The following is a 25,940-nucleotide window of genomic DNA, read 5'->3' on the forward strand; positions in this document are numbered from 1 at the left end:
GCTAGGTCTCAGATCCTAAATTCTTAGGTTTAAGATATCTCCAAATAGAGATACTCTCACTCAGAACATTCATTATACCAATTTTCAAAGGTTTAGGCTGGCAGTTGACAAATTTGATAAAACTGACTGATTCATGGAGCCAATAAATGAAAAACAAGTGGAAATGCTGAAAGTCAAACAAATTTAGAAATCATAATATGGTAAACCCAGAGGTAAATTTCACCATCGAATCATTCAACAGATGTCAATGACACCTTTGTCAAAGACAAGTTGTAAACCTTTTGAAAGAGATGCTTCAATGCACAGAACAGTTTTATAATTAATCACCTAGTATGTGGCCAAGAAATAGATGTTGCGTTTTGCCCTCAATAAGCATACAGTGGCATAAGCAAACCCACTGACAATTTTAAGAGGTTTTCACTTTGCTGATGAATGCTTTATGAGAAAGCATAGCCTAAGAGAGTGAAGGCAACATAAGTGAGGTTCGGTAGATTTGCAAAAGAGCAATTACATACACGTATGTGAGTATGTGTGTGTGCTGGCTGTGTTTAAACTCTCAACTTTTAATCTCTACATTATGGCTTGACACTGTTACTTAGTAGATACACATAATTATTCTTTGTAAGGATATTTCACATCACCGTAACTATTGCTTTATAAACTCTACCAAAGGAAGCACTTCTTCCAAGAGAACTCTGGATTTTTGTGTATTTCTAGGTATGAATACAAAATTCATAGCAATTAACACAGGGTGCATTATTCAAGGAGCTATCAGAAGGAAGAAGATCCATTACTAATCAATATTGTGGGTATTCATTTTTGTATCTTTTTTAAAAAGTAAAATTACTTAAAGATGTGAGATTATACAAATAAAAACAAGAATTTAGAGAATCCTGATATTTCATAGTCAGACCCTAATATTTGAAGTCCTTATCATTACTTTCCTGTTTCCCCTTTTTTTTCATTTCACATGCATATTATGTTTAGAAAACTGACCACAGAATGACCATATGTGCATTATCTGAGCTTCCATGACTAAGAATGGGGTCCTAGAAAAGACTAGAGAACGCAGAAATAGCAGTACTCTGAAACATGGAGGAGAAATTAACCCAACTGTAAAAAAAAAAAAAAAAAAAAAAAAAGGATAGTGCTGTGTTTTTCTACTGGTTTCCTGGCCATCTTAAAACTGAAAATCACTGCACAAGGTCACTGGCACCAAACATCCCTACGATGGCTCAGGATGCCCATACCCCTGACCCCTCTGCCAGTCAAGCAGGCATTAGGCTGGCTCCGTAAACGCACATGCTGTGACGGTACCCTCTTCCAAGTATGTTTGGCTTTCTGTAAGCCTACTGCAAATTAGGGAAGGTTCTTCTTTTATAGTATGTGGGAAGGTCTTTCAGGACTTGAGAAAGGTATACAAATCACATTTTAACACTTCAGATCTTCTCAAACAGCACTAGATTACACTGTGACAAATATTGCTAAAAATCAAATGCTCATTAAATAGGGCTTGAACATTTATTTTGTTTCAGAGGAATGATACCTGAAATGGAATTTCATCTTTGCCTTTCAAGTTCTGCCTTTTCCCTGACACCTTTTAGTAGTGCCCAAGCTGGAAGTAACCTTTCTCTATTTTGACCACACATTCTCAGTACATTCCAATGGCATTTATAATCCTTTATTTTGCAGTACACTTATTTGTGTACATGTCCCAGCTCTTTAATTAGACTGGAGTTTCATAACATTTCAGGAACGCAAGATCCCAGAAAATGCAAACATACTCATATTAATAACATTTTACGGGCATGTATTCAGGGGTAACTGTAAGCATCTTCAGGCCACCAACCGTGTCTAATTCATCTTGGAATTTGTCCATTCAGCGTAGTGATTTTCACACAGTAAGGACTTCCTAAATTTTCACATAAAGATTAAATGCAGGAACATAATAGAATAAAGAGAGAGGGGGACTGTGGTGAATTTTTCTTAGGGGTGTCTTCACCCTCCTGGAGTTGGGTTGCATGTCCTAGCGTAGTAGTCTCAGTATTGAGACAATCTTGGAAAGTGGCTTTGGGCAGGATGTAAGTGAACATCCTTTCTCTTCTAATCCTTCTGACTATAAAAACCTGGAAGTCTCAGGTAGGTTCTAATATATCATTAACAGCGCTTTAACTCTTCTAATCTTGCTATTTCATAAAGAGAGAGCAGGACTTAAGCCTGGAGCCTTGGTCAGGCAATAGGACCTCGCTAGAATGTAATGACCTTGGGTTGTTTTTGTTGTATTCACGTTTGTAGTGACCTTTCATTATTTCCCACTGACACTGGTGTTTCATTGATAGCAGTGAAATAAAACTTCCATTTTAAGTCAGTGTCTTTTTATAATGAGCCAGTTAAAAATTTAAGTGAATTATGGCAGACGGCACAAAGATAAGACAAAAATCATGACAATGGTTACATTTCAGCGAGTACAGTCTTAGAGAATTGTAGATTACTGAGTGACCAGTGACTTTAAGAAGAAAGGACAGCGGGAAATGTGTCTGAGAAGACAGACAGGAGCAGCGAGCTGTCCAGTAACAGGAGGGGGTCTCTAAGGATACAGGAAAGAGGGGAATCATGAAGACTGAGTCCGGCTGGATGTGGAAACCAAGTATGACAGTTACTTGGCCTGCAGAGCAGTGGGGAGCCAGGGGAAATTTTCAGGAAGTAAGTGACATTATGGTCAAAGTGACAAGCGAGAAAGGGGATTTTAACAGTGACGTTTAGGTCTTAGTGGAGACGGGCGACAATAAAATGCAGAAATCCAGTGAGAGAAAGGTTGCAGTGGTCTAGTGATTAGAAGACTGAACGTGGAATTTTCCGGAATAGCTCATGAGAAATAAATCTCAGTGTGTCAAGAAGAAAGCTGAAGCAGGTTTTCTGGTTGTTTAAAGTAGAGAAAGGTTAAAGAGGACAGAAAATGGCAAATTGCTAAAGGGAGATGGGAGAAAAGATGCTCTCTGCTGCAGTAAAAATGTATTTGCTATATCAAAAAAAAAAAAAAAAAAAACTGTGGGGAAACCTAGCATTGCTTGTGTTTCAGTAGTCCTAATCATTTTTTTAAGTACAAACTCATTATAGAAACCTCAGTTTACAACCACCATCAATTTCTGCCATTTCTTTCATTTTTTTTTCTGAGATCCAAGAGAGCAGAATTTAAAATTTATAAGGCTTTAGGTTATATCATCGAAAAATGAAACATTTTCAGAAAACTTGCATTTTCTGAATAAGGAAATCTTTTATCAGTCACAAATGATTTGCCATTAAAATAACTTTAAGACAAATCAGATGACCTGATTTCTAGTTCCACATTCACACATATGAGTTCCACGAGTTCCCTTAACTCTCTGAACAGGATCAATACCTACCTTGCTTAAATAGCTAGCCGTTACGAGTATCAAATTAAATGTACATACGTTGTGTCTTTCAAAGGCAATTTAAAGCATTACCAGTATAGAATTAAATACACTGTAGCACAGCCTTTTAGGGTTACATATATTGCATTTTGCCTGTTGACATAATTTTTGAAATATGAAAAATATAGTGCAATACTCTGCTGGTGCTTTCGGCAAGGCTGCAGGAGAAACACATCTACTCACGTTTATCAGAAAGGTGGGAGTCAGAGGTATAAGAAAAATAGCATGCTTGGCTCCCAAGTACTTAGAGAAAAATGACATGCTATAGAAGGAAGAATATGATGGGAGGATTTGAGAAAATAGAAAGGCAGAAGCAATGAGAACACAAACTGAACCTACATCAGGCATGGCGGTAGTTGTTCTTCAGCCACTCTCAGTGAGCAGGTGAAGAGAAAGAAATAGCCCAAGAAAGTCCCCGGCTATATATTCTTGACCTGCTTCTTGTTCTGTGCACAAGAAGAAATAAGAATAATGTTGGTCCTCGCTACCCATTAGCGCCTTCCCATTACAGTCATGCTTCTGAAAGTTACAGGTAAAGCAGGATTGCAGCCAAATGCACAATCATCATTTCAGGCCAAGAAGCCTGCTTCCTTTTCCATGTGTGGCTGTAACGGACAAAGAGAAGGAAATGGAGCAGCTCTCCTCTCTCCCTCCTCAAGCTTGGTGCCTTATGTAATCTAAGTAGTCACCTCCTTGATTCCTGGCATTTGGGTTTCACCTTGGCCCTTCTGACTCTAAGGAGGTACTCCTGGTTCTCCCAAGCCCAAGCCATTTCCAAGGTAAATGGAAAAGAGTAAGGATAAATGTAAATGGATCAGAAGACAAAAGCATCAGAAAAGCCTATCCCGCTAAAGAATCTTTAGCCAAAAGTATTCCTGGCCAACTCGTCCCTCCCTTACTCTCAGCTCTAGCCTCTCTCTCCAGACAAAACCATAGGCACTTCCATGGAGCCCAAGTTCACCCTCTTGTCACACTCCCTTCTCAAAGGCATTTGTCTTCCTGGGCTTAAGATATTTAGGAATTGGGGAAGACAAAGGACTCTCCCCTTGGGACAGAGAGTAGTTCTACTTGTTCCATGTTTCTTCCACTTTTTAATCAATCGTGTATGAAGTACATGGTGTCACAGTGGGTTTGATAATCCTGTTGTTAGCATGTCTTTAAAAAAAAAATTTCTTCCTACCATGTCTACTAGAATCCTCCAGCAAGGTGGTTAGATGAGTCCTCTCTTTGAATGTGGACTAGTCTTTGATGGCTTGGACCAATGGATTACATCGGAAGGGCAACTCCAGACCCGACCTTTAAGACAACTGACAATCTTCTAAGTTGAGCTCTTGGAGCCCTGAGCCATCACGCAAGAAGTCCAACAATCTGTTGCAGAAACCAGTGAAGAGGCCATGTGGCTACATGAAAAGGAAGAGAAGCCCAGCTGAGCTCAACCCAACTGGCTAAAACAACGGACATGCAAGTGAAGCCATCTTGGGGCCACCAGTCCAGCTTAGCCAGCATCTGGAAACCACGAGGTGACCTCAGTTGTTACGAGCTGGGGCTAAAGAAATCACTTACCCCAGCCCAGCCTGAACTCCTGACCCACAAAATTATGAAATTTCATAAAATGGAGTTTTAACTTGTTTAAGTTATGGGTTAGTTTGCCATGTAGCAATAGATTTATGGGACAACGCCCCTTCTCATTTTACATAAATTGCTACATGGTCACATTTCTGAATCATTTTTCATCATTTCCCCTCTTAGCTACACATAAGCCTCCAGGTATTTTTCTTCCAAACAATAAGCCGCTTGTGTATTTCCCCAAGAATCTCATATGCAAAACACGTATCTACTGAGGTCTTCAACAGTTTTAAGCCATATGGTGAATTCCCGGTACACAATTCAACAAAATAAATGATGAAAATAGCGTGAACTCAATTTCAGAAGCCAATGGAATGGTGATAGTATTTACACAGCACAGTCTCCCTAAGTGATAGTAATAAAAAAATACACTGTGATTTCCCTATAGTGGGCAATACAAAATCTTATCTGCAAAGAATAGTACCTTGGATAGTTATCAGTGCATTGCTTCTAGAAGGACATCTTGTAAAAGGTTTGGAGGTTTTATTATTGCTGTTTTGTATTTGTATTTAACATTCTTAAACAGCTACATCACTAGTTAAGAGGGTTTTACGTGATTTTCAGATAAATGATCTGTACTCCTATAGGTGATACATGAAAATTTATCTTTTCTATTTTAAACTATGTTGTAATTTCTTAATGACTCAGAACCATCCATATACTCATGATTTCTGAGTTGTCTTTTTCTAGTGTTTCTATCCTTATCCCTTGCTGAAGAGATGTTAGCTGTAAATTCTTTTGTCTGTGAATGAATCTGCAATATTTCCTTCATCTGCTCTAACTTGCAGTTTATCATGTTGTCCACTAAAATAAAACAGACAATTAAGCTTACTGGGATGCTTCTAAATTAAGAGTAAATAGTCATCGAATGAGGCTGGTCTTTCCACAATAAAATGATTGCAGTTTGGTGAATTTTTGCAGAGATTTGATTTAGGTTGCTATGATGCCTCTTTTGTTCAATTTTTAGATACTAGCTTAGGATTTAAATACTGGAGTTACCTGGTGAGTAAACTCCAAATGAATACCTATCATTACAGTCATTGATTTATTTGACATTTTTACTCTTATTTGTAGCAGTAAAACAGCATGGAGGAAAATGAGCATTGTTTTGGCAATAGGTGGGAAATATTTATTTTTAGGACATCTACATAGGTCAAAATAAATTGGGATTGAAAGTATTTAATATGATATGTTAACTACAGATTAATAAACTACTCTGTATTATTCAAGGCTTCCAATTTTATTTTTTAAATATTTATGGACTGGGAGTAGCTGTGTAATTACTTCAGTTTCCACTTCAGTTTTAGCATGAGTTGTGAACAGTGCACACGCCCCTGCCCACCCCATGCACGTATACACTTACAGCCACCCACATAATCTTGCTTCATTTATGGAACCAGTTGTAAATAACCAAAACCATATTGGTATGCAATCTTCAAAGACAGTAAATGCAATGTAAATCCAATTGAATAAAAATCTAGAACAGGGCTTCCGTTCCCTTCATACGACACAGAACCAAATGGACAGCCAAATTAGCCTCCCATTAAGGACACATTCTAGTTTTCAGAGGAGACAATCAAAGGACTCTCCGCCAGAAGCATCCAGTCTGTTAAACCCATTATTTAAATGAACTTGGGAAATGATGACACAAACCTTTCTGTCCCTCCTCATCAGCTCAGAATTTGGAGGGGCAAAGGAAGTGGAATGCATGCTTAATTGAGGCAGTAAATACTAGGCTGTAGCAGACTGTTATACTGTTAAATACAGCAATGGGTTTTTAATGGCTGCTGTCCAAAATTACACTGGAGAAAAATGGTTTATTAGTAATAATAATAGCTGGCGCTTTTATCCTCAAAGCACTTAACAAATATTAGCTCATTAGTCCTCCAACTGCCACTGGGAGGCAACAGCAAATGTTTCTATCCTCAGTTTACAGCTGGTGAAACAGGGAAATAGAAGGTAGTAACCAAGTTTTCAAAAGGAGGTTTTGTGTATGGAGGTCAATTTCCAATTCAAACAACTCATATCAATTTTTATACATAATTGGATGGTATTCCCTCTAATGACTGCCAGCCCTTTTTTGAGGGGATAGTGATTAAGGTTGAATCCAATTTATTTGAACTTGACTGACATGAGTTGTACCTGAACTGCTCAATGCTGGTCCTTTAGCATTATTTCAAGCAAATCAATTGTGTTCAAAATCTATTCAGCCCAAATCAATTACATGCAGAAACTTGTATGCATGGAAAAAGGTCTCTTGAGATCCTTTGAAATCTAGCTCCACTGAGAACTGCTGGAGGTCACAATGTGAAATGGGGTCGAGGTCAAATTTAAACACCTTTATTTTGGCTTTCTACTTTTAACCATTCTCTCAGATCTCCTTTGTGGAAAATAGTATATGTCTCACATTAGTGAACAATAACGAATAACCCCAAATAGTCCGTTATTCCTTCTGGTGTAGTCCATAGATGTTAAAATTATTATATTTTTCTTTGTTTACTTTCCATCATGGACAATGTTTTCAATTTCTTGCCATTGTATAATGCCTTAAGTATTTTAATTTAATGAATGATTTCTCTGCTGTGTCATCAGATGCACTGTACAGAACAAGTTTAGAAAGTCTCTGAATTTGTAATACAAAAATACGTTCATTTCTTGAGGACCCAAGTGCTGTACTCTAAAGAAGCAGGCATGGATCAAACAAAAGCCTTAAAGCAAATCCACTCCATATAGTCTAAGGAAATGGGATCTGCTCTACAGACAAAGGAGAAAGCAAAAACACACTTTTGCCACTATCTGTTATATAAAAAAGAGCCTTTTGGAGTCAGTGCTTGAGAATGCTACGTGTATTTTGCATATTAAAAAAATGTACATTTTTTTTCTAAACACCACACACCAAAAAAATCAAACACCTCTCAAAAATCCTAAATATATTGCCCATGCCTAGAATACAGTTGATATCTTTTTCCCTCCCAAACCTTATCTTAACTGACAGCTGCTAATAAAGACAGCGCCATTGTTATGATAGGTGTCATTTTCAAGAACAGTCAGGCTGGGATATGGCATCTACCACTGCCAACTATTTCTATCTTAATCTGGAGTGGCAGATACACCTTTGTGGAAATGCTAACCGTGTAATGCAATTGGTTTCATATAATACCCAGATGTGAAGGAAATCCATGTCTATTGATACTATAGAGCATCAGAAACATTCCTGCCAAGAAATAAGAAATGGTAATGAGGGCAAGCAAAAGCTTTGGTGAGGGTGAAGGTTGATTTTTACATATACTGGTGCCCAGGACACATTTCAGGAAGACTCAGACACCAAACACTTTTATGACATGATTTTGGAGAAAACACAAATGTCCTCCTTTCCCAATGCATCTCCCATATGGCAGTGCCTCACAATGAATCTTTGCAACAAGAATTTTAAATCCACCATTTTAAATGCCACCATTCCTAGTATAAACATACAATATCATGTAATACCTCAGGAGGAGCCCTTATTATCTACTTTTCCACATGTTTACCTGAGGTAATAAGACACAGAACAGGTAAATCTGGTCGGACAACAGGGATGAGTGCTGGCCCTTGATGAAGACCATAGTTAGAGAATCCTACTAATCCAGGGGGGTACTGACGGACATTGCACACATGGGAAATGAAGTCAAAGAGAGAAGAGAAAGGGTGTGCAATGGACTGAATGTGTGTGTCTCCCCCAGATTCATTGTTGAAACCCTAATCCCAGTGTGATGGTATTTGGAGGTGTGGCCTTGGGGAGGGAATTAGATCATAAGGGTAGAGCCCTCATGAATGAGATTAGTACCTTTATAAAAGGGACACTGGAAAACTCTCTTGGGCCCTTTCTGCCATTCTCTCTGTGACAATACAACAAGAAGTCAGCAGTCGGCAAAGCAGAAGATGGCTGGCACCCTGATCTCAGGCTTCTAGTCTCCAGAACTGTGAGAAATAAATTTCTGTTGTTTATAAGCCTCTCAGTCTGTGGTACTTTGCTACAGCAGTCCAAACTAAGAGGGGGTGCTGAAGGGGTCTGCTGGACTCAAAGGCAGCATAGTGTAGTAGTTAAGATCTTGCGGCTGGGCAGCAGATACTTCTGAGTTTGAGTCCCGGCTCAGCCACTTCCAGGCCATATTGTGTGACCCAGGACAAGGACACCCCTACGTCTGTGACACTCAGCATTAAATGGGTATTATCATAATAGTACTTTCCTCAAAACACTGATGTAGAGATTGCAAAATACATCATAAACATTTAATAAGTGATAGCTATTTAAGTGTTTGCCTGTCACAGCCTCAGTCCTGCGCAAAGCAGTTATTCAATAAAAGCTTTTTAATGATTGGTCACTGTCAATGTCTCATAGAACACACAATCAATCAATCAACTAATCAATCAATGTGCACTGGAATTACGGATGCTATGTAAAAAAATCTAATCTCCCTATCTTTGGGCAGGACTATATTCAACCTTGGAAATATAATTGGTGAAGTTTTCAATACTTCCCCTACATTCACTGTATCCCTCAGCAAACATATTAACTCTGAATTTGCTTTTAAAAAAAGAAATCAGTTATACAATAGTTCTCTTTTTTTTTTTTCAAATAAGGAAATCTAAAAGCTGTAGAGTGGATTATGAACTTGGTTACGTATCAGGATATCTGCACTTTAATTCTGGTTTCACCACTGCCCAGCCCGCTATTCGACTTTGCTTCAGTTGTTTTTCCTCTATAAAATGAGCTAACAAACCTGTCACTTTTTGTCTGCCATGTTGTTGAAAAAGTCACATGAGATATGGGAAAATTCTTTAAAAAGCTCAAATAAGTACTCAAATCATGCAAGACATGGTGATTTTTCAATAGAAATATTCAGAAGGAATCTTCCAAATGGATGGAAATGCAGTGTCAAGTGTCAAGAGTCTCACAAAAGGTCAATACTTATCTTCCCCTTGAACCTTTGCACATGAGAGGTGTTATTTCCTTTGAACACATCAATATGTAAGACATTCCATAGTAAGCTGATATTCTGTCACATTACATTCTTTAGTGGAGGTCTTCAACACAATAACAAACTGAATTCACAATCAACTCTAATAGCATCAAATCATCAAAAATCTCCACATTTTTCTCACCAATTTACCTTCTATTACACTGACTACATCCCTTGGCCAGGGAACATACAAATTTCTCACATCAGGATGCTACCAATGCATCCCTAATCTATTTCCTCATCCTCTTTACCCTGATACTACTACACCAAAGAGAGGTACCCTCCAGAGATCCAAATATCCAGGTCACAATGACATTAGGCTGCCAGACGATTATTTGAGGGTGTCTCCACTTCCTGGATACGACACCTGCAGTCCCTAGAGGTAAAATCACCACTTACTGCAAAAGCTTTTGTTAGGGAGGAACCTCTGCTAAAAATGCAAACCTGTTACCTTAGAAGAGAGAATACATCTTTTGCATTATTCTCTCTGCTGTAAAGCTCTCATCTTGGAAAGCAGAGATAATGCAAGGGAATGGGCAAGTTTGTTTTGAAGTTTGAAGGCTGCAACTGAAACCCACCTCTGGCCATGAGCATGCCCACCTGGGGCAATGAAAGAGGAGCCGAGAAAGGAACAACAAAGGAAAAGAGGAAAAGACAGCCCTGAATGCAAATTTAATGATTCTCCATTTTGTCCTGCTTTTGGCAATTCGAGCTTCCTTCTTCCCCATTACCCACATTCTATACATTTGAAGTCTTCAAGGTGCGCTTGATATTCTTCATTAACCCCCCAGATTCAGATCCATTCTCCACCTTTCTCCAGGCTGCTCTGTGCAGAGGGATCCAACTTCAGCAGGACACTTGGACCAGGCTCCCTTGTCCTCTGCCTGCTGGTGGGCACAGCCACTGCGAGGAAGGAGCAGAAGATCTTGGGGTAGGGGGAGACCAGTGTCCTGTGACTCAAGAATGGCTATGTTTCTCTAAAACCACAGTTCCTGTCTGCAGCCTTCCCCAAAGCTATGGCTCTCACCTTCCAGTAACTTTTCTCTCTTGTCGCCCCACTGGACTAAGGGCAGTAACAGCCCCAGGGGTGCCTCCTCAGCCCTTGCTGGTCTCCCTCAACCCTGCCCAAAAAGATGTGGTCCCTTCTTTAAATGCCCTTCAATTGCCCCATTTGAGTACTACTTATATACAAGAAAAAATCAAAGTGAAAGCAAGAGAGCGCCAGGTTTTATCCAGAAAAGATGAAAAACTCTGGGTCCTTTAACACTGCCAAGGGGACATGTTACCCAGTTCCAGCCAGTGGTACTCTCTGCCACCTGGGCATTCAGGTCTAATATTCCAAGAACATCAAGTTTCCCAAGATAAGTCAGAGATATGAATTTTATGTGAAATATTTGGGTTTTAAATATTGGCTCAAATATTTCTTAAACACGCCTTGGGCCAAAAAAACATATGTAGGCTGGGTTCAGTCCAAGGGACACAGGGTTGGATCTTAAATAGACTACGGTGCCTCTTCTTAAAAAAAAAAAAATCTGCTTTTCCTTATAATGCAGAATTAGAACAAGAAAGGTAGAAATTCTCACCTATACAGCTCTTTCCTACACAATTATTTAGTCCAAAAACAACAACCTTCCCTCCCTCATTTGAAATCTCAAGGCAAAAAGAGAGGAACATCCAGAACTCAAAAGTGACAGGAATCTTGATATCTGGGTCTGTTCTAAATGTATGAATCTAATCAAATCATTTAATTTCTGTATGGCTCTCTCCATTCATCCGCAAAATCAGGATAATGACTTTTTTCCTACCATCTTCACAGAGACATTTGGCTGAAAAATGAAATACATAGTAAATGAAAAGCACATTTGAGCTCTTCAGAGAATAAAGTGCTGTCTAAACCAAAGGGATCAGTAAGAAAAACCTCAGAGGTTTATCAGAGCTCTTCTTCTTTTTCAACCACATTTCATGATGCCAAGGTAACTGTGAGTCAATGCCTCAGGCCAACATGATATTATAGAAGACCTACCCAAATCTAAGGTGGTGGTTCTCAACTGTGGCATCAGAATGTCACCGGAAGCTTTCAAAAATCCACATGCCTGATCACCACCTCCAGGGATTCTTATTGAACTGATCTGGGTTGCTAGTTTTAAGAAAAGCTCTCCGGGTGATTCTCATTTCAGCCTGAAAACTACTACTCAGGATCTTTCAAAGATGTGAAACGATCACAACCAGTATATGTGCATATAATTGATGTAGGTGTCAACCCATGTTCCATACTTTTAATGATAATAATATAATAAGCTCATACTTATTCATATACATAGACACACACTTATGTCTATCTCTCTTGTATCCATTCATACACTGAGCGTGGAGTAACTATTATAATAAAAAAGCCAGAATTTACTGAATGTTTAATGAGTTCTAATAGGTTGTCTACATAGATTGCCCCATATAACGCTCATAATAACACACATGAGCTGGGTATGGATATTACTCCTCATTTCCATAGATGAAATCAGTCTTAGGGAGGTTAAAATGACTTAGCCAGGGCCACACATTGAGGAGTTCACAGAATTGGATTTGGAAACCTGGCAGCCTGACGATTACAGCCACACCAGTTTGCTTCCCACTGTGCCAGAATCTATAGGGTTTATGAGATGCATAAAATGAAGCATGTGCCCTCAAAAGATTTTACCATCTGAGAAGGGAATTATGATGCACACTAAAATTCACAGGCTGAATAGGAAAATGGTATATTGTAGTCCCTGGAGTCAGGGAGAGGTGGATTGAAAGATGGGCAATGGCTGGCTTTGCTAAGCTCCTACTTCACAACTATAGGGGAAATGAGATGCACCCAAACATCTGAGGAGAGAATGTGATAAGACCGCCTGGAGAAGAAACCCTGGTCAAAGAACAGAGTGCATTTATATATTTGCCATTCAGCACATTTATTATTCTTATCATCTCCCAGTATCACTTGGATTGAATGTGTATGCCCCCCTAAATTTACCAAATTAATCATGTCAATCATGACTTTTGAAGACTTCACCTCAGTTCGAAATTTATTTCTGATTCTTATTGAAAAATTGTGTACACACAATTTTAACATACACACACATACACACACACACACTCCCAATAATTTGACTTCCAAAGAGGTAAACAAGTTGCAATCTTTTGGTAGTAATTAACTAATGTGAAAATTAAGTAAACATTTTTTACAGAAAATTTTTAAAAACTCAAAACAGAATATTCTCTCTCTTTGTATTTTTACTATCTAAACACAATGGGAAGGTAAACAGGATCATTTTTTATCCACAATACATAAAATCTCAATTAGTTATGGTCTATTTGTGCACTGACTAAAAACATTCGTTAACAAAACAGAATTTTCTAGTTTACTGGATAAATATACCAGGAGAAATTGCGGAATAATGTTAGGTTGCCAAGCAACCACTGCTCTACTCCCTCATGCATCAAGCTTCTTATCCCAGTGCTAGAGAATTCCAACCGATTTGTTTCTTGGGAAAATTACAGTGACTTTCGGTAACACAGTAACACTTCTATTCTCAGAAGATAAACTTAGATGTTCTTTTGATCAAAGGGATGTGTTAATTCATTATTCTCTACATGGTGCTAATGAGAAAGCTATAATTAACTAACTACACTAGTGCCACACATAAAATAAACTGCAGTAATTAGTAATGTTTAAGGTGTTAACCAGCTTCTAAAATCAGAAAATACAGAATCTTTCCTCCAATAAAGATGTAGAGAAAGGAGAAATCACCATAACTAATTAAATTGAGAATTGTTTCCATTCTCTACCCTCTCCCCCCCAAAAAGGGATAGAGGCACGTGATTGCCAAAATGTGAGAGATTTCACTTTAATAGCAAAGAAAATGGCTCATTGCCAATTCTACTTGTAGGTAGACATAAAATGCTGGAGAATAATGTAATCTTTTCTTTGAAAGAATGCTTAGCACAATATTTTTCCAGGAATGAAAGGAAAGAATACTAGGCTTTCACTCATTAGCCGTGTTAATTTAGCATACTGTATGTAAATCACCATAATAATTGCATTCTCTTCATACTGAATTAGTTAGTTAGAATGAAGCTGTAATCAAAATGTTCATAATTGAAAATATAGTATTCTCAGTCTCGTTCTGAAACAATAACAAGGAACACTGATTGAATCAGATAATACAGTACATCACTGAAAACAGCCTTGGTATAGAGACAAGTTGGTCCTCTAGATTATACCTTAGCATGTCAATTAGCTCCCCAGATTCAGAACTCAACACTTCTGGATCTGTCATGGTTTTTTATTGTTACCCTTTGTCTTCAGCCTAACTTAAACTTTCCATGTGCATTACTGCTTAAATTTTTAGGGAAAATACAAAATAGTGAAAAGCTAAATTTTGTTTCTAAAAAGTATTAGACTCTATGGCACTGCTGGCTGTCATAAATCAAAGGGCAAAATAATTTCCAATAAATGAAACATTTAATGCCAATGCTCCTGGGAAAGAATGTGTAAATGATCACATGAATTTCAGGCAAGCTGTCACACTAATTCCTCAAGGCACCCTTTAAAGATGACATATTCACTGTGAAGAAGGGGGTGCTGGTTGTCGTGCAAAAGTCAAACTTGAATCAATACTCTACTATCTGAATTGATATTCACAGGGCTTCCTGACACTCATTTCTTCAAATCTAATGCCATTAGCCACCCTCTATTACTTAATTTTCTTTTATGAGATAAAAACTAGTAGAATCTTAAATCAGTCTTAAATCATTACTTTTATTTATAATTCTCCATTAAAAAAATGAATCAGGCTAAAATATTTCAAAAAAGCAATTTTGGGGCTTCCCTGGTGGCGCAGTGGTTGGGAGTCTGCCTGCCAATGCAGGGGACACGGGTTCGAGCCCTGGTCTGGGAAGATCCCACATGCCGCGGAGCGGCTGGGCCCGTGAGTCACAGTTACTGAGCCTGCGCGTCTGGAGCCTGAGCTCCGCAACAACAGAGGCCGCGATAGTGAGAGGCCCGCGCACCGCGATGAAGAGTGGACCCCGCTTGCCACAACTAGAGAGGGCCCTGGCACACAAATGAAGGCCCAACACAGCCATAAACAAACAAATAAATAAATAAATAAAATTTAAAAAAAAAAAAGCAATTTTGGGTCAAACAACCTGCTATCTTCAAAGAATTCAGAAGTTAACTATAAAAATCAAGCTCCTATCCAGCAAACATTTTCCTAGGTGAGGTCTATTTTGTAAAATCATAAGGAGCTTTGTGATGGTGACATCTGCCTGGTTTTACTTGCTTCAGATTCATCAAAACTTGCCAATATTTTAATAAGCAAGTAATTTTAAAATGCATTTAATACTACTTCATTTAATGAGATGAATTAACTTTAAGGTAATAAATATATTATGTGCAATATCAAATCCTGTCAGACCTGTAATTAGGTCAATGGTGTCTATAGTTTGCTCATCACCAGATATGTTGGAGCACCTATATAACCAAGAGTAGTAATAAACATCCGTAGCCTTTTCTTTAAAGGGAAGGGCCCATAAGATGCAACAGAGAACAATCTGGAAAACAGATTAATCATCACAGTCCTGCACTTCTGCAGTGAAGAGTACAAACATGCTCGGAAAGAGATTTTAATGAACTTTCCTAGCCAGTACTCACACCTGCCCAGACATAACTATCTGTCTCCATTTATTCACTGACAATATTCAGGAGCTTGTGAGGAATGATTATACACTGTGTGCTCTGCCGTTACTAGAGGTGAATCCACTGCAGCACTTAAGGCCATAAAATGGAAAGCCATGTTATACACTAGACTCTAGAACCAAGTTAAAATTTGAAAGCCACAGGGTGGTCCCTCATAAAGAGAATGAAATTAAGACAAAGCCAATTGCAACATTAGCAGGTGAAAGAGGAAACATTTTTACACACAAAGCGGTAAAAGCAACTGTTTTTTCTTGTCACTAAAAGTTTCCCCCAATAGCTTTCTAAGCTTCTCTCTCCATCCAGTTGGTCAGTTTATATCTTCCAATCTGCTCCAAAGCAACGCTTTGTAGGAGTAGGACTGGCCAGTAATATTAATGTCAATTGATGGTCTCCAAAATTAGAAATTAGTATTTTGCCTTCAATAAAAATGCAGAGTAATGAGAACACGCCATATCTAATTGAGGACTAACTTATAATAAAAGTAACGGCGTCAGCAACCATAACTTTTAGTGTTTATTATGCATCAGACACTGAGCTAAACTGTCTACTGGAATTATCTTATTCCAGTCGCTCAAAAACCCTAAAAGGAAGGTATTGATATTATCCCTATTATTTAAAAGGGGAAACTGAGGGACGGGTTCGATAAGTGGCTCGTCCAAAAGCACACACCTCAGAGACGATGGACCTGAAATTCGAACCCACGTGAGCGCGGCGAGAGCCTTTGCCTTGCACGAGCCCAGGTGGCTCACCAGTTGCCCACCTCCGCGCGCACGCGCAAATGTGCCCCCCACCTGGGGCGTTCCCGTGAGCGCGCCATCGCGCACGCGCGTGCCAGGCACCGCTTGCCAGCTCTGGGGGCTCTGTGGGAGCTCACGCGGGCGGGGCTGAACCCCCGCGCCCCTCGAGTTGGGCTGGACCTGGATCTTCCTCCCCGCCTTGCCGCCCTGCTGTGTCACTACACACCCGCCTTCAGCCGCTCACCTCCCACCCCTTCCCCTGCCCGCCCTTCGGCTGACAGCCCGACCACCCACCCGGCGCTCGCCCCAGGGCGCGGCTCCGGGCGTGGGTACCTGAGATAGCGCGGCGGAGGCTTCTAGGGCCCTGGCTTGTCGCAGGAATTCCTCAGTCCTGCCCTTGCATGAGAAAGTGAGGCTCGCAGCGAGCAAGAGGAGTGGGAATGAAGGGGCTGGCTAGCGTCCCCCAGCCTCCTGGCTCCAGTCCCTGCTCTCCAAATTAATCACTTTCTCCCTGCTCCCTCCCCACGCACACTCTCACTCAAAAAAAAAAAAAAAAAGAAGAAGAAGGGAGGGGGAGAGGCACAAAGAGGAAGAAGGGACCTTCCATGACTGGCATCTCTAGCTCCCCCAGCTTCGCTACCAGAGAGCCATGGCAACACGCCCCCAGCCTGCCCCCTCGCCCCCTCGGTGGTCTGGGGAGGTGGAGCTCCTAACCCTCCCAGTTTTCTCGCCCCCCAACCCAGCTGTCCACAGATCTCCCTTTTCCAGCTGGCGGCGCGTACCGAACCCCAGCGGGATCTGGAATCCTCCCCTGAGAGTGGAAGCAAGACAGTGGGGCGGGGGTGTTGGTGGAAGAGAACTGAGCCTTACGACCCAAGAGATGGTAAGGGGCAGAGAGGAGTGAAGCCAGGACTGACCCCAAACCCAGCTGGACCTCGCAGCCCCCTCTCGGGAGAGGGCTGGAATCTTCAGGAGGGTCTGGGATCCTCTCCAGAGGGTAGGAAGAGATGCTGGTAAGGGAGGTTGGAGGAAAGACAAGAGGGTCAACCTACCCGTGACCAGGCGGAGAAAGTGGGAGCTGAAGGATTCGAGGACCCGTTTACTCCGTCCGACTGACCGGAGGGGTCTGAATCCAGCCTCAGCCAGCAGGGGGCGGGGCTGGGAAAGGGGGTGTCTCTAACTGGCTTAAGGCTGAGGGACCTCGGACCACCCTACTTCGTGCAACAACGGAGCCCTGATTGCGCACCATCTCCGACCCACAATGGGTTGACCCCCTCCTCCCAGGAGCAAACCACTTACCCTCCTTCTGTCTCGCTCAAAGATTTGGGGAGCTCCCAGGGCTAACGAAACAAACGCAAACTGACCCTCACCCCGGACACACCTGAGTCGCTTCCTGCACCAGATCCGTTCGGTACCTTCCCTCGGGGAAACCTCTCCCTCAGGCTGGTTTGGAACGGGAGAGGGACGTGGGGGTCCAGCAGCTCCCGGCGGATCCACGGGAGTTTCTTGCCGGCCGCTCCCAGCTGATCTGCACGCGGATCTGCCCGCGGAGATGCCGCCGCGCCCCGCCCACCGCCAGCAGTGGCCGAGAGGACGCGGACCTGTTCTGGCTTGCGCTCCGCTCCACGCCCACCCGGCAGAGGCTGCTTCGCGCCTCTCGTCTCTCCGCTGGTTCTGCTCCGCCACCCCTCACCCACGCCGCTTATTTTCCTTCCCTTTGCACACTCCCGTGGGACAGGGAGAGTTACAGGCTTAAGACTTTTATTTCATGGTGAAAAGCAAGGGACGAAGCCAAAACTTTGCTCGCCATTTTCCACATCTATGGTCAAAAGAGGTCAAAAGATCGCTGCCCCTTTTGTCTGTAAAAAAGAAATTTTAAAGAAACCCCTCCTCCTCCCGAGAGTTCCAGTCAGTACATATTCCAGACACGGGTCGCCAGTCTGGTTTTCTCTCAGGGCTGCATGTTGGAGGGGTGTGATGCCATGGACCTGTTAAAAAAAATTCTTTTTGCTTTCCTTCCTCGTTTAGAGGCGTGATTGGGCGTGCTATTTAATTTACAAATGATGCTACTTCCATAAACTGCCAAATTATTGTGTACATAAATTTAGGCACCTTCTTCTGTTACCATTTAAAAAAAATTGTCCTAACACTTACGGTCTATAATTTTACCATATTGTTCCCGAACATTTTTTTCCTATTTATTCTGTATTAATTCACTATTATAAAGTAGAAGAAAATCCTGTGTGTTATTTCCATTGCAAAAGGCCACTTCGATGCCTTATCAATGCCACCAAAAAAAGCAAATTTTATTTTAGGATTCCAAAATTAATCTGGGAAGGTTACAGTCTTTGCGGTGTAAGTGGTTTATATACCCCTTTCATTTTTTTCTCCACCGTGATCATATTTTCCAAAATTTTCACACAGTACTACTTTTTTAAAAAAAATCCTGTTGAATTTAAGTTCTCTTTGATGGTTAGAGAATCACTGACTTCTAATTTTTACTCTAGTAAGGCAGTGAGATTGACCTTACAGTCTGGTTTTGTTCTCATCTAGTGCATTGAACAATGAGGACATTTAGAGCTGTGAGCTACCCTCAGAGCTGGATGCCGCTATAGTGAGCAGCAAGGGGAAGGCAACTCAGGATTCAGCTTCAGAAGCAACTGAATAATATATTTATATTTTGAAAAGGAATAAATGAACTTTTAATTTTAATAATTGCTAACCTTGAAGTCCCAATTCTGTCAGTTCATGTGTGGGCATAGTTCTTACTGACTGCATTGCAAATTGCAAATGCAAGTGAGGGTAGGATTTGTCCTGAGTTTAAATTGAACTGCTGGAGTAATTTCTTCGCCTGAGGCATCATTATTCACGTGGCATGTCTTCTAAAGTAGAAACAAAGATAGAATATTGAATAAAATTCCGACAGGGAAAATACTGTGTCTGTAGGAAAACATTTCCAAGGTCAAGGAGACACAAAGCCAAGTTGATCTCTGGAGTTTACCACCTTCTGGATAAACATCTGCTGAGCAAAAGACTCAGAACTCCATCCTGGCCAAACCAACAGAATACTGAAACATATTGTTTTTCTTTTGTCTATGATGAGTTTGTTTGACATCTGCATCATTATTTTAAAAACAAATGTTTATTGAGCACCTACTATTTATCAGTCATTGTTCTAGGTGCTAGGGTACAGTGGAAAACTCAACAGGCAAGGCTAGTTGCGTCTTTTTAAATCAACTACCCAAAGATATATAAAAGAATACCAAGGTATAATACCTGAAACAAGAAGATGAAGTGTCAGTTCTTAAATATGGGTTTTTATTAAAAGGAAAATAACAATAACGTACTTCTGAGCCCCTGGCACTGCATATAAATTAGGAAATAGCCCAATAGTAAACCCATGGCTTACTAGGGACAGCCATTAAGTCAGCATATACACAAAAATCTTTACCCCAGGCAGCTACATTTTAAGAAAGAAGTGAAGGAAAGAAGAGAAAGATAGGTAAGGAAAAGGGAAGAAAGGGAGGGAGAGACGGAGGGAGGAAGGAAGAGACGGAGGAAGACAGGCAAATGATTAACCAAGAAAGGAAAACAGTATCGAGAGCAAGAAAGTATTTTAGCCAACTAAAGGAAGTTTTTTTTAAAAGGAATACAAAATGGAGGCAGTGACTTAAACTTCCACATCCAAGAAACACCTCATAGCTCTTCCCTCCAAGGATAAGTTCATATTTTTAATACATATTTAAGGGCAGGCAACCAATCTAGGCTTTCCTGTCCCAAGAAACTTACAGCTCCACTGCCTCAGCTTCTAGGAAGACTGGAACCTGAAACCAGAAGGCATCCTTCAGCCAGAATGGATGTTTGCTGAAGATACCTTCTGCTGCTGCTTTGAAACCCTCTCTTGGCTCCCATTCTCCTGTCTGACACTTTATTCAGCACATTTCCCACTCTACAAACAATCCTAATCTATCAGGCATCACACCTTTGCATGTGGGTGCTGGAGAAAGACTAGATACTTATGTCACATGAAAATTTGATTGCATTAGCCTTGAAAGGTGTGAATTGCTCTCTCACAATGGAGGAACACCATGTAAAATAAAAATTCAACTATTAAATCGCAAATGAAGGGGAGAAAAGGAATTCTTTCATGAATAGAAGCAGAAAGTGAGAGAGATTGGCCAGTCATCTGGAAAAAAGAGAAGAGGTATTAAAAGCTGGGGTATTTTTTAGCTTTTACCCCGGCCTGAACCATCATTTGGTATCATTCCCAGAGTAGGGCCATTGGAGGAATACTGCCTTTTGGCAAAGCCCCGTAGCTAGTGATATGGCATCACTCCTAGAAAAAATTGTTTAGCAGAAGAGCTGTAGTTTGGGAAATGGCATTTCAGTCTATCAGTTCAGAATAGTCACAGATCGACAGAGGTTTGCTGGCCAACTGCTAAACTAAAGGAAAGCCGGATGTTCCACTGAGGGATAAACCCTCAAAGGCAACCTTGGAAGTACAAAGCAGCCACCTTCGGCTTAGATATTAATCAAGCTAAAGAAGACCACCATATTAACTCTGAGGAGTTAAAATGACAGAGTCGATAGATACTCCTTTAACCTGTCCTTTAATGTGAGAACAAACGACATGTATTAAAAATCAAAGGGCAATAATTCTGGAACAAATAAGAAGATAAAATCTTGTATTTCATTCTGTGGATCATTAATATGTGTGATCCACCCTTAGGAGGTCATGGAACCAGATACTTTAACTGGATTCTAAAAGGGCTAGCTAATGTTATGGTCATTAATAACATTATACTTATATAGCTAAGACATTGCTTGTATTTTGTCAAATCTCAGGCTTCAGGGCATTTGTTGATTTCTTGTGGAGATCAGAAAGATTTCCTATCCTCCAACCAGAAACGCCCAACTGACAATTATGGCTAGCTCACTTTCCTATTGGTGATTGCTCTAAAGTCCTAGTCAATCAAATTTCATCTCAAAGACCTGTGAACTGGGTTATAGAATGAATTCACATTTATTGGGGGAAAACCCTGGTATTTTGGGAGGGTGGGAATTTCATCTAAACCTCTCTACTTCCAACATAATATAAAATCTTTTCAATCTGATAGGGACCTCAGATAAAATATTCTCCTACAACTTCTTTTTATATTGATATCTGAGATGGGTAAGGTTCAGAAATTTTCTCAAGGTTGTACAACTGGTTAGTGGCCTAGAAAAAATTGAAAAATCTCCTAGTTTTTAATCTTGTATCATTTTAGCATATGACAAGACACTGCCATCTTGGAAGATAATTTTATTTATTCCAATTCTGCTACAGCAAATAAACATAGGCTGAACAGTGAGATGGTGAGTGATACCACAAGAATAAGGGTATTTGTCTCTGATATTTACAGAGACAAACAGTTTAGTCGAAGTAAAGGACTTAGTTTATCCTTTTTGCCTGTCTATTTTGTCCAATTGATTTTGGACAATAGGTTTTACCACTGTCAACATGAAGTAAACACGTTAGAGAAAAAGGAGAGAACCAGTGGCTCTCCTTAATATAAGACCTTGTGGCAGGGGACTTCCCTGGTGGCACAGTGGTTAAGAATCCGCCTGCCAGTGCAGGGGACACGGGTTCGAGCCCTGGTCCAGAAGGATCCCACATGCCACAGGGCAACTAAGCCCGTGCTCCACAACTACGGAGCCTGCACTCTGGAGCTCGCGAGCCACAACTACTGAGCTTATACTCTAGAGCCCGTGCTCCGTGATAAGAGAAGCCACCGCAATGAGAAGCCCGCGCACCGCAAGGAAGAGTAGCCCCCGCTCGCTGCAACTAGAGAAAGTGCGTGCGCAGCAGCAAAGACCCAACGCGGCCAAAAATAAATTAAAAAAACAAAAACAAAAACCTTGTGGCAGGATGTTGTTTGCTCCCCTCCATTCTCCTGCCTCACCCCCAAATCTGTTCCTTTTTTTTTTTTCTTCCTGGGCACATGGCCACCTACCAAAAGACTACATTTCCCAGTTTGCCTCGTGACCAAGTTTGAACCCAAGACTAAGTTCTCACTAAAGCGACATGAAGAGAAATGTAGTTGGCAACTTCCAGGTCATCTACTTAAAAATAATCTAGATTCACAGCTCTTTTTCCTTCTAGCTAGCCTGCAGTGGTAAAAGTTTTATGTTGAAGATGACAAAAAAACACCGCTTAGCCTGAGTTGCTGGATGACTCCATGGATTGGAGCCCACTTCCTACCGGGAAATGACTTTATCTCTTCTTTGAGCCAATGTCTTTGGGGTCTCTTTATTATAACTGTTTAACCTTTCCCCTAACTAATACAACTGTGATCTCTGTCATCAGAACGATTTCAGAATAGTAAAGGAAAATAAGAATGGAACCTGCAGTGGACAGTGCTATTTTTTTTTGTTTGCCTGGCATTTATCTGCATTCATAGAGCTCAACCAACTTTAGAGAATAACATTCCCCTGTGTTTATACGGCTGAGTTGAGGCTAAGTCCAATGCTTCTTATCTACCTCTGGTCCAGGTGACACAGGCATGAACAACCAATATTTTCTATCCCTCTGATCAAAGCAATGAAAGGCAGATTCAAAAGGAGCCAATGAAAGACCTACCTTGGACTCACTCTGAGCAATGGGGAGAAAAACTGAGGATTGCTCAGCAGGCATGAGGTAAGTGAGGCTGCTTTTTGTCAACACTTAGAGCACGCCTGAGAATGAAGGCACTGCAGGGAAAAGAAAAGGAGAGAGACAGTTACTTGACATTCTTATTTGAAGACTTAGATCTTCAAATAAGCTGAAAGTTCATTGTTTATTAAAAGCTGAAACTGGAATACATCTTGACTCTGTAGCTAGGTGAGTGGAAAAGTATTTTACATAAAATAGTTTGCATTGGTTTCCTGTTTCTTGTGATAGAAATCATTTTTATTCATTATAAATGCCCAAGTAAGATTATTCTCTTGGGATAAGTTGTTTAGTAAAAGGGATGTGCATGGTAATAAGTCTTCCTTTCATGAGATCACCGATCTGATTGGCATGACCCCCTGAAATACTCTGTCCAAAGGATTCCACCCTATATCTGAGTTCAGCAGGAAAGGACAAAGTGATCTATTAATGATGCCTGTCATTGATATTACACAAGAAATGATTCTCATGTGCCATAGGTATTTGTCATCCTTGTTTTAAGTCATTCTTAAAGTTTGGCATAAATCTAGATGTATGTGGACTTTACTTTTTTTAAAAAATTATGACATAATAGTACATTCTTTGGGGGCACATTTTTAGCTCTTTTAAAAAGAGCCATGGACCAATTAGTCCTCTCTATGTAGTGTTTAGTGGCCATAATTTGTGCTTTCAATTGACTTTTTTCCTGCAAAATAAACGAATTAATTAGCAGAGATGCATTTAAAGCACAAATTGCTAGTATGTTATACTGTGTTAACAGAAACCATAACTCAATTATTTATAGTCATTGCACTGGATTTATTTTCTTTCAGGGGTTAAATGAGACTTATCAATCGATTTTTTCATGTTGTTTTTCAGAATATGATAAACAGACAATCTCAGTAAGGCATTCCAAGCCCTATGCCACAGTACAATAAGCCCACAGCAAGGATTCTGAATCCCCTGTTTGACACAAAAGATTTGCCTTATCGTATAGGCATTAGTTCTTCTATCTTCCGCTATATCTTTTGTGTTTCTCACTCGGTAGTTTTTTGCCAGCTCATGCTAAAACATGTAAGGGCACAGAACTATAGGTACGAGTTTTACATAACCCTTATATTGCCTATATATAGTGTTTCCTCCAAACAAGCAAAATTTATTGGCTCATATTCTTTTTCCTATTGCTCAGCCCATCGCACCAATACAAACGGGAAACACGTTTAAAATTTTTCCTATCTTGTATAAAGAAGCCAGCATAAAAGCTTCCTAAAATTAAGCAGATTTTAATACCCTCAAATATAAGTAAAGGAAGAAATTTGATGATGAAAGTCTGGAATATTCCAGGGTTCCTAAAATATTCTGATACAGTACCCAAAGAAAACATACATGAATTGACAAGTACAATGAATATATGCAATGTAGATAATAACGGACAACCATAGAACATAAATCAAAGTAAATAACTTGATAATATTTTGGCTAATGAAAATAAGCAAAACAAAACAAAAAAGCAAAGCCCAAATATAATTGCATTACCCAATTTTAGGACAGACACCATTTTAGACACCATTAATTCATGCAACAATTTTAGGAAAAAATAATTACATTATGTATTACTGTTTTAAGATTAAATAATAAAATTAGCAATTATACTCAATAAGTTTAAGGATGTCCATAAATTTGGACCCAGGATTTCCACTTCTACGGCTCTATACAATGTAAATAACCTGAAATACAGGTAACTCAATATGCCCATAAATACTCAATGATAAAATTAATTATAAATACATGAGAACATAATTACCAGGTTGAATTATATGAAATTGTTCCTATGTCAGTCCTGCAAAGATGGTGATTTCACATTGTTCAACCTAATAAATTATTCTGCAACCTTATGATGATTAAACAGTCTAAAATTATATTTTTAAAGATTTGTAATATAAGAAATTCTTTCCAATGTAAAGTTGTGGAATTCTAGTTATGGTTCCTTTCAGGACCAACCCTCCTGTAGATAAAAACTGTAAAGAGTGCTCACTTCGGCAGCACATATATTAAAACTGGAACGATACAGAGATTATCATGGCACCTGCGCGAGGATGACACGCAAATTCGTGAAGCGTTCCATATTTTTCTGTTTAAAAAATTATATATATGTAGAACAATTGGGGGGTTTGAATACTCATTAGATGTTTGGTAATGTTAAGGAATTATTGTTAAATATTTTTGTTGTGATAATGATATTGTGGGTTTGTTTGTTTTTTAATCCCTATCTAGAGATACATGCTGATATATTTAAAACAAAATAATATGATGTTGGGAGTCATTCAAAATAATCTGGGAGGAGGGGTGAGTAGTAGCATTATTGTTGAAACAAGATTGTCTATGAGTTAACTGTTGGAAGCTGGGTGACATGTCATGGTGGAGGGGGTCCTCAAACTCTTCTCTCTTTTGCTTATGCTTGAATTTTCCATAATAAAAACTTAAAAATAAAATAAAAACAAACAAGCAAACAAAAAAACTGTAAAGAATGGATAGAATATAAACATAATAACTGAAAGCGCTGGAAGGTTTCCCCAAACAGGCAGATGCTGGAAAGAGTAGAAACCCAGAGGAAGGAAACAGCACGGGATGAGTTTCCTATTTTTTAGCTTTTAACCAGAGGGCAGGACCCAGTCTGTCAGCTAGCTCAACAGAAATTTTCCAACCTCAAACAGAGAG

At 39.9% G+C, this 25,940-nt stretch overlaps 1 long non-coding RNA gene across 1 annotated transcript in view; it reads right to left on the bottom strand.

Annotated features, from left to right (window-relative positions):
- The window catches only part of LOC309607160, a 70,291-nt gene extending 49,091 nt beyond the window's left edge, over positions 1–21,200 (bottom strand). The window contains exon 1 of the long non-coding RNA XR_014232289.1: positions 17,937–21,200. This is a non-coding gene — a long non-coding RNA (uncharacterized lncRNA). The remainder of the gene's footprint in view (positions 1–17,936) is intronic.
- Positions 21,201–25,940: the final 4,740 nt, after the last annotated feature.

Source organism: Balaenoptera borealis (assembly GCF_965194805.1).
Source record: "Balaenoptera borealis genome assembly, chromosome: 12".
In the NCBI taxonomy this organism is placed as follows: Eukaryota; Metazoa; Chordata; class Mammalia; order Artiodactyla; family Balaenopteridae; genus Balaenoptera; species Balaenoptera borealis.